Genomic DNA, 10,403 nt, shown 5'->3' with positions numbered 1-10,403 from the left:
TGGTCAACCACTTGTAAAAGAATGAAACTAGAACACTTTCTAACACCATACACAAAAATAAACTCAAAATGGATTAAAGATCTAAATGTAAGACCAGAAACTATAAAACTCCTAGAGGAGAACATAGGCAAAACACTCTCTGACATAAATCTCAGCAGGGTCCTCTATGACCCACCTCCCAGAATATTGGAAATAAAAGCAAAACTAAACAAATGGGACCTAATGAAACTTAAAAGCTTCTGCACTACAAAGGAAACTATAAGTAAGGTGAAAAGACAGCCCTCAGATTGGGTGAAGTTTCCAAATTTTATAGGATAGTGTTTAAAAATATGCTTTTCACAGCTTTGTAACCCAGGACATATTACCTAACCTTTCTGAAGTTAATTTTCTTGATTTGTAAAATTGAAAATCCACTATGATATCACGTTTGTTATAGAAATGAAATTAGTTAGGATAATACTCATAAGTGGTTAAACTCTGTCTGACACGGTAACTTCTTAATAAATGAGTGATATTTTAGGTAAAAGAGTAAATATTTTCAAAACCTTTGAGCATGTTCTATCAGACAGTTCAGCGACGTCTTCCCCGAATAGTGACCTTATTTGATGTTGGCTAAAATTGTGCTTACTTAGTGTGGTCACCTGGGACTTTCCAAGGGAAAACAGTGGTAAATCCGCCTGCCAGTGCAGGACATGCAGGAGATATGGGTTCAATCTCTGGGTCCTGAAGAGCCTCTGGAGTAGGAAATGGCAACCCGCTCCAATATTCTTCATTGGAAAGATTGCATGGACAGAGGAGACTGGCAGGCTACAATCCACGGAGTCACAAAGAGTCCCACAGGACTGAGCAATTGCACACACAAGGCCGTCACAAATTTTATAATCAGTCAAGTTCTTATCAGCTAACTCTGAAGGTCTCCATGTTTTCTCCCGACAGGGTCTGATCTCAGGTTCTCTTCAGAGAGACTTGGAACTGAATGTTAGCATGGATGATATGATTTCGGCACATTTGCATAATTCCTTTATGATTATTTTATGATTGAAGTAGTACTCTAATGAAAACTTCTTTAATAAAGGTTCTCCACCTGCTTTTTTTAGGGGCTAGTCATCTCAGCTCCAGAGAAGATTTATTGATTTTTTTCTCTTCTCAATATGATGTAGAAGAGACCTCTTCCTTAGCTGGAAACTGATCTGAAATGGGGAGAGGAAACACACACACCAAACCTCAGTGAGTTTCCTTGCACTGTTGGTGGCTGGGATTAGAGTGATCAGTGGAGTGTTCCCAGGAAGCAAGAAGTGTGATAAATACAGACCGTGAAGGATGGGAAACTGCATTAAGTGACAACAAGATGAGGGTTTTGCTGAAATTTTGGCTTTCTCTGATGATTTAAAAACTCCCTTGGTGGTACAGTGACTAAGACTGTGCTCCAATGCAGGGGTCCAGGTTTGGTCTCTGGTCAGGGAACTGTATCCCACATGTGACAATTAAGACCCAAGACAGTCAAATAAATGCAAATTTTTTAAAAAATTCAGTAAGTATAATTGGGTTAGTGTTTAAATAAAAGTGAGAAGCAAGCTTGGTGGTACGGATAGAAATTAAACTGAATGAATTCTTCTGGAGAGGTAAATATCATAGAGACTGACCCTTCTCATTCTCCAAGTAGATTAAATCTTATCTGACACAAAAGATATTTCTCTTATAAAACAAGAAGAAACCTCTCTCTCTCTCTCTTTCTCTATCTACCTATCTATATATGTATGGAGCTCAAAGGCTTTTCTCTTATGTATTCAGTTGTATCTAATATTTTTGGTCTCTCAATTCTAGAATAGGCTAAAGAAATGTGCTTAATCCCATCCTACCATTATTCTTCCTTCTTTTAATGCCACAGGATAAGAGGAAACACTTCTGTGGAAGACTCGGAAAGATGCATATTGGCAAATAAACACAAAAAAGGGGCATATTGTGCAATATGTAGGTGACTTCCCTGGTGGCTCAGATGGTAAAGCGTCTGCCTACAATGCGGGAGACCCAGGTTCGATCCCTGGGTTGGGAAGAGCCTCTGGAGAAGGGAATGGCAACCCACTCCAGCACTCTTGCCAGAGGAGCCTGGCAGTCTACAGTCCATGGGGTTGCAAAGAGCCAGACACAACTGAGCGACTTCACTCTGTGCTATACTCTCTGGCTCATGTGTGCTTGTGTGTGCCTGTTTAGTTCTGTCCAACTCGTTGTGAGCCCACAGACTGTAGCCCACCAGGCTCCTCTGTTCATGGGATCCTCCAGGCAAAAACCCTGGAGCGGGTTGCCATTTCCCCCTCTGGGGGATCTTCCGGACCCAGGGATCGAACCCACATCTCTTTCATCTCCTGCCTTGCAGGTGGGTTCTTTATCACTGTCCCACCTGGAAAGCCCTCAAAACTTCTCTATTTCTATAAGCCGATGTAATTTCAGGGACTCAGGTCAACAGAATCTCAATCAACACCCCTAGGATCCTTCTACATCACCTTCCAACAGGGATTAATTAGTACCTGGAAAAGTCACCCCGGGGTGTCCGAAATTGCTCAGCTTACTCACTGAGAATGTAGTCAATTCAAGAAAGTGATGGGATGCTCTGCTGACAATGTCCTAGGTGAGTTTGTTTATACTTAACACCACCATTAACTGAGAGACAAAGGAGAAATAACTGTACGGAATTTTGCAATTAAAAGTCAGCCCACAGTGTAGTTTCTTTCCTGGAACCCTGCCATCACCAAGCAGAGTGTGTTCAAGATGAGGCCTGCCTGCCTTTCTCACAAGGACACCAGCATCTGAAAGAGTGGAAGGGGGCAAGGCTGTCATCTGAGCCAGGATGTCATCTGAGCCAGGACACTAATTATAAAGAACATCAAAGGATCCTAAGTTTGGCTTCAGAACAAGAACAAATGACCGTTCTTTTATAAATAGGTTCTAATATTTGATCTTCTTAATCATCTATGGTGATTTAACAACATTGGGAAAATAACACTGTATAAAGGATTAGTAAATGTTGCTAAGAAAGCAGTGGCCCAGAGATAATAAGATTACATTTGGTTAAGAAACCTGGTTTCCTATTTCGGATCTCCCTCTATGTAGTCAACTGTTGTGATTTTTTCCAATAGAATCATCTCTGGTTTGTCAATGGGCTTCCCAGGTGGCGCTGTGCTGAAGAATGTGCCTGTCAAAGCGGGAGACGCAGGAGATGCGGTCTCAATCCCTGAATCAGGAAGATCCCCTAGAGGAGGAAATGGCAACCCACTCCAGTATTCTTGCCTGAAAAATCCCATGGACAGAGGCACGAACATAGGGGGCTATAGTACATGGGGTCTCACAGAGTCAGACATGACTGAGCACACATGTATGGACCTGGCACATAGATCTGGTTTGTCAAGACATCACCTGATTTAATTATTCATAACAATTGTCCTTAAAATGTGGATAAAACTATTTAGTTTTTTTTTTTTTTTTTTTTTTGCTTGATGAAGCATTGTTATTTCGGTTTTAGTGACATCTACATGATTCAATGTAATGTACAGAAGATTGTCACATGGGGTGGGGGAGTTGTTCTTAGCCAAGTCTTCTCTGCCCTGCTCTTTGCTCCTTAATTATGGTTTACTAGGGATGTTGAACTTTGCTCCCCTCATCCATTCATCTCTCACAACCTAACGAATCCAATTCTGTTTGAGCCTGTTGTGTGCCCTCCTCCCAAATAAGGACAAATTGGTTTCACTTCAGCAGTCCACCTTTCTACGTTGAGATCTTTACCCACTACAACTCACGTTCAGGCCTGGGAACACCACCTCAGTGACAGAGGAGAATCGTGTACTGATGGTGTTGGCTGTGAAAGAGAACCCTAATACTGTCAAAATGTCTTCATGCCAACAACATTTACAGGACAGCTACAGGAATTTGTATCAAAAGCACTTTGAGTAATTTTTTTTCTCTGAAAGCTTAGGTAAAGTTTAACTCCTATAACCAACATGAAACACTGATCCTCCAGGGTGTAGAGTTAGAGTTGTTGCAAAGAAAATATTACCCAGGGAGAGACTATTGATTTTGAACTTTGCCAGATGAATCTAAACCATAACATGCTGTAAAATGCTCGAGGGAGAAAGAGTTCCCTTCGTCTCCGCTCTGAACTTTCTTCCTGGATACATTCAGGCAGTTTTCCAATTCATGAATGCTTCCCTCCAGCAAGGTCTGATCATTGCAAATGCATTGCTGGTATCGCAGACTCTCTTCTTTGGCAGAAGCCCCAGAGTAAACAGATATGTGTCCAGGAAACCAAGTCCCCACTCCTGGGAAGATCAAACCAAAATGAGCTGCGAGAAAGTCACTCTTCAAGTATACTGATTTCTTCTAAATGAAGCAGGGCAGGAAAGCACAGACCCTGGAACACCGCTATGAAGATAAGTTTGCCTCATTTAGCAGCGGTGGGAAACCCGGGAAGGCGGCTCAAGTGAGCAAATGCCGGGACACAGGCAGACAAGTGTTCTCACCTGTCGGCAGCTGCGTGGGCTTGCGGTGCCAGGTGTGCTGTGACGCTCAAACTCAGGGCCACATTCATCACTTATTAGGAGTCATCAGAATGCATCCCGCAGACGATCCCTCTGGCAATTGTCACAAATAAAGCGGGGTGTCATTTGTCAGGAGCCCCCATTAAGTGGATTCACAAGCACAATATCAATCAGAGATCATATCGAATAGGCTCCCGTAAAAATCTGTACTGTGACTCATAGTGAAGGATAACTCCTCCAAAGCTGTAGTCCTGGAGGATTTCCACAGATTGCTCAATTCTGGTATTTTTAAGAAAGCAATGAAAGGCTTTCTTGCAGATTTTTTTTTAAGGGATGGGGATTGGGGTATTTACAATCATTTTTTAAAAAATTTGCAGATTACTGATTAAACTGCTTCAAAGCCAATAAAAAGTCAGATTGACCAATGTTCAGATTATATTATATATTGTCTTTTAATAATAGGAGAGAGACTGGGCTGAAGTTTATACATGTTAGTTAGGCAATTATTTTTTTTTTAATATTTATGTATTTATTAGTAAATGAACAATGACAGATTTTATTTTCTTGGGCTCCAAAATTATTGCAGGTGGAGACTGCAGCCATGAAATTAAAAGACGGTTGCTCCCTGGGAGAAAAGCTATAACAAACGTAGACAGTGTGTTTAAAAACAGAGACATCACTTTGCTGACAGAGGTCTGTATAGTCAAAGCTAGGATTGTTCCAGTAGTCATGTACAGATGTGAGAGTTGGACTAAAGAAGGCTGAGCACCAAAGAACCGATGCTTTCACACCTTGGTGCTAGAGAAGTCTCGAGAATCCCTTGGACAGAAAGATATCAAAGCAGTCAGTCCTAAAGGAAATCAACCCTGAGTATTTACTGGAAGGACTGATGCTGAAGCTGAAGCTCCAATATTTTGGCCTTCTGATGTGAAGAGCTGAATCATTGGAAAAGACCCTGATGCTGTGGAAGACTGAACGCAGGAGAAGAGGGTGACTGAGGATAAGATGACTGGATGACATGACTGACTCAACGGACATGAGTTTGAGTAACTCCAGGAGATGACAAAGGACAGGGAAGCCTGGCCTGCTGTAGTTCACAGGGTTGCAAAGAGGCAGACACGCCTTAGTGACTGAAGGATTTACTTATTTGGCAACACCAGGTCTTAGCTGTGGCACATGGATTGTTTTAGCTGTAATATATAAACACTTAGTTGAGGTATGTGGGACCTAGTTTCCTGACCAAAGATAGAATCTGGGCCCCCTGCACTGGGAGCACGAATTTTTAGCCACTGGGCCACTCCAGGTAATTAGTTTGATGGCAAATTTCTCCCACAGCTATATAATAGATCAAACTAAACAATCCTGTTGTGGCAACTGAGCCCCTTGAATCATAGAATTCATGAGTTGGAAAGTACTTTGTGTAAAGTGAAAGTGTCAGTTGCTCAGTTGTCTGACTCTTTTCCCACCAGCCAGACTCCTCTGTCCCTGAAATTCTCCACTCAAAAATACAGGGATGGGCTGCCATTCCCTTCTCCAGGGACCACCCCCAGGGATCAAACCCAGGTCCCCTGCACTGCAGACAGATTCATTACTGTCTGAGCCACCAGAGAAGCCTGGAAAGTGTCCTGTGTGTGTGTGAGTGTGTGTGAGTGTGTGTGTGTCTGTGAGTGTGTGTGAGTGTGTGTGAGTGTGTGTGTGAGTGTGTGTGAGTTGCTTAGTCATGTCCAACTGTTACGACCCCGTGGACTGTGGCCCACCAGGCTCCTCTGTCCATGGGATTCTCCAGGCAAGAATACTGGAGTGGGCTGCCATTCCCTTCTCCAGGAAAGTAGCTTAAGAATTGTCTAGATTATCCTCCCTGGTATCTCACATGCTACAGAATCTGTCTGCAATGCGGGAGACCTGGGTTTTATCCCTGGGTTGCGAAGATCCTCTGGAGAAGGAAATGGCAGCCCACTCCAGTGTTCTTGCCTGGAGAATCCCATAGACAGAGGAGCCTGGTGGGCTACAGTCCATGGGGTCACAAAGAGTTGGACACGACTGAGAGGCTAAAACTTAAACTTTTCAAATTATCCTCCCTCCGATATGGTAAGTTTTTTAGAGAACATTTTTAAAGTTGCCGTGAGCTTCTATAGAATTATTTCTAGTGATAAAGAGCTCAGTCTTCACAAGAAAGTTATTTTATTTCTGAAGATCACATTCTCCAATTAAGTTAAATTATTCTTCCCTTTAATTTTATACACTAGTCCAATTCAATCCATTTGTTTCTACTGTTTCTCACAAGAGTGTAAGATCGGGGTGAAGCTGTTTATCAAGTGCATTTTAAAACCATATCATTTAGCATGTGTCCCGGCAGTGGGCAGAAATACTTACCTTTTATTGAATGAGTGAAGCAACAGAAACTAAACCTCCTTCTCGTATACATACATGCTCTGGCTTCGGTTGTGTCTGACTCTTTAGGCCCCGTGGACTGCAGCCCCCCAGGTTCCTCTGTCTATGGGGTTTGCCAGGCAAGAGGACTGGGATGGGTTGCCACGCCCTCCTCCAGGGGATCTTCCCCACCCAGGGATCGAACCCGCCTCTCTTGCGTCTCCTGCATTGGCAGGCGAGTTCTTTACCACTAATGCCACCTGGGAAACCTTCTTATATCTAGATAATCATGAAAACGTTTAAGAGCAGTTAAAATCCTTCAATATCTCATCTTTCAATTTTTACTCACAAATCTTTACATTCTGATTGCTCATCCATGGGCTTAGGTATATCTATGATAGGTATATCTTAGGTATACCTATGATACCTATACCACACGTGTGTGTTTGAAAAAGAGAGAGAAGGTATGCCTGTGCCTCATCATATTAGCGCTAGTATTCCTTGGGCATTACCAGCTTCAAAACTGTGTGATTGCTTTTACCCAGTCAGGAGTGCTTTGTCCTTATGTATGGAAATCATGGTCTGCAAATGTAACTCATAAAAAGGATACCATCCACACTTACTTTCCAAATTTCCTGTTTCTTCCAAAGTCATAGATTCAATATTAACAACAATAGCTATTCCTTCACTCTATCAATTTCTTATGCAGGACTTAAAATTATCTAAAAAATAGTTTCCATCAAAAGGAAGCTAATTAATTTCTAATTGATGCTATAGAATTCTGTAGGGATACTCAAAATTTAAATTATAGTGAATTATACACTGTCTTTATTTTTCTTTAAAATTGGAGGCCTCAGAAACAGAAAATTCCGCTTTTCATCACTTCCTCCTGTCTTTCGTTGTACTTAATTCCCAGATTCATTAGCAGCAGCAACAACTGCTGCTGTTAAGTCACTTCAGTCGTGTCTGACTCTGTGCGACCCCATAGACGGCAGCCCACGAGGCTCCCCCATCCCTGGGATTCTCCAGGCAAGAGCACTGGAGGGGGTTGCCATTGCCTTCTCCAACTTTAGCAGCTAGAGCCGACATTTTCCCAGTCATTAGCAAAGATTATAAAAACTTCCAGAGGTCGGTTCTTCCTAAGAAAAATAGTTCTTGTAACAAGATATTTATTTAATATCTCTGTGCTGGAAATAATTCTGAGTGCCATTCCTTATGGAGATTGTATTTGGGCTGGGAGAAATCAAAGAATAAATACAAAATTGTGAGTGAAGAAATTAATATCAGGTAATGACTGTGGGAAAATGAAGCAGATTATGTGTTCTGGCTAGTGGATAGGAGGGATGATTTATCGGTCAAACCGCAGAAGTAACATTGGAATAAAGAAATAAAGGGGAAAGGGCTCAGAGTTTAGGAGGTAACTGGAGGTGGCAGACAAAACTGTCTATTTCAATGCTGTTGCTGAACCGCTCACTCCTGTCCGACTCCTTTGCGACCCCGTGGACTGCCGCACACCAGGCTCCTCTGTCTACGGGATTTCCCGGGCAGGAATGCTGGAGTGGGTGCCATTTCCTCCTCCAGGGGATCTTCTTGACCTGGGGGTTGAACCCACACGTCTTTCATCTCCTATAGAGCAGGCAGGTTCTTTACCACTAGCCACCTTTCTACCATTGAGTCACCAAGGAAGCCCCTTATGTCCATGCTAGTTAAACCTTACTATCTACATAAACAAAGACCAGTGAGACAGGTCTGTGGATAGCTGCAACAAGGCAATATAATCTGTTGGCACAATCTGATGATAAGAGATATAAAGAGAAGAAAGGAGAATGATTTCAGTTACAAAAATCATAATCTTTTCTATAAAATAGGCAAGTACCTCCTCCAACACTTAAACTCAGGGTGATATTCAGCTTCTGCCATTTTCATTTCTGTGGCCATTATTTGAAGCTATTTTACCATCCTTTATCATCTTCATGTGCCATCTCCTTTTTGGATTCCAGGAGGTGTTAAAAGTGCAAGTTCCAAAAATATCACTTGGGAACTTGCTTCCCATGAGAATTCTAGAGCCAATTTTGCATTCAGAACGGTTTCATGAAAGCTATTGCATTTTCATACGGGCACTCAAATGAAACTTTGAACCCATATGAATTTATTTCATTGCTACACACATATCATACAAATTTGCATTACCATCTACTTATTTTTCTTGACTCTATGGTAAACCAAGAGGGCAACTAGAGTTTAGAAACTCTATCCATTTTTTTTTTAAACTCTTAAATGATTTCAGGGTATATTATGTATGAAGCATATGTGTGGAACTTTCTCTCTCACACACATCCACCTAGCTGATTTCTGGAAAAACAGAAAAACCCTCTGTGTCAGAACGAAAAAAGCCTATTAGAGATAGCATCTGATCTTCCACTCATTATTTTTTCTGTTCCTTCTCTTGCCTAGGTAACATAATTCAATTCGGCCTTAGCCACTCACCTTTGACGGAAAACGTTAAGGTGGTGATTCTGTGGAGGAATTAACTTTGATAAAATAATTCCATCCTTTGGATATCTTGGCTTCATGTATTTATCATCATTTAGAAAAGTGGTTGAAATGCTACCTTTAGGATGGGGACTTAAGGAGACTGAATAAATGCTGAATGTCTTAGTGGGCTTCGCCTGTGGCATGAGTATAAAATGGATCACAGGAAATATATATATATATATTTTTCTTTCTGCACAGAGCAATTTCAACATTTATCCATTATCACAGAAACAATTCAATTAGCAGCTCTTGAGGACCAGAGTATAGCCCTACTATCTGCACCTTAATAGCATCTATATATCATTGCAATCTAACTTCCAGGTTGAACTGAATATAAATGGCAGTTGCTCATAGATTTTTTTTTTTAAGTTTAAAAAATTGTACTGTTTTAGTTCCATTCCCATAATGCTCTCTTGCTATACATATTGAATGTTCCCCTCTAATTCACGCTCTGAGTTCTGTAAATTAATACTGCTATTTTGATTTCAGTTAGATTTTTTAATTTTCAGATAAATCATTGGGATGAACGGGAATTGTTTGCCAGTTGGAGCCTGTTTGCATTGTCAGTGAATTATTCAGCAGGATTCTCCCCCACGGTGCACAGAATACTAGGCTGGCTTCTCCCCTTCACCCCCTGGTGTTTTTCTCCTTCTTCTGAATCTGAGTAGAGCAGGGAAAGCCGAGGCCATGCAGAAGAAGGATTCCATTTTTCTGGGGCAGAACATCACGAAACAAGGGCTTACGTTTAATGCCTCTGTTAGCAAAACAAAGGCTTTGCAGTTACACTCATCTGCTGTCTCCTGACTTGCTGCTTCAAGCATGGAGCAGATGAAAGCAAGGATGAGTTCCCACTGCCAAAGTGAAGGAACATGAAAACGTTTACTGCCTCCTTTATTCCTGCTGAATGTTGAGCAAGCGGCTCCTCCTGGTCTCTTTTAGTTCATTCTCAAAATCAGATGATCTAGTGGA

General features: G+C 41.7%; 1 non-coding gene across 1 annotated transcript; it reads left to right on the top strand.

The window, feature by feature from the left end:
• Positions 1-1,981: 1,981 nt before the first annotated feature.
• TRNAC-ACA (transfer RNA cysteine (anticodon ACA)) lies at positions 1,982-2,053 on the top strand. The gene has a single exon. It is a non-coding gene; the product is annotated as a tRNA-Cys (tRNA).
• Positions 2,054-10,403: the final 8,350 nt, after the last annotated feature.

The sequence above is a fragment of the Muntiacus reevesi genome, chromosome 7, assembly GCF_963930625.1.
Source record: "Muntiacus reevesi chromosome 7, mMunRee1.1, whole genome shotgun sequence".
In the NCBI taxonomy this organism is placed as follows: Eukaryota; Metazoa; Chordata; class Mammalia; order Artiodactyla; family Cervidae; genus Muntiacus; species Muntiacus reevesi.
Note: the sequence above shows the minus strand (reverse complement) of the source record. Positions and strands in the feature narration are given on the sequence as shown.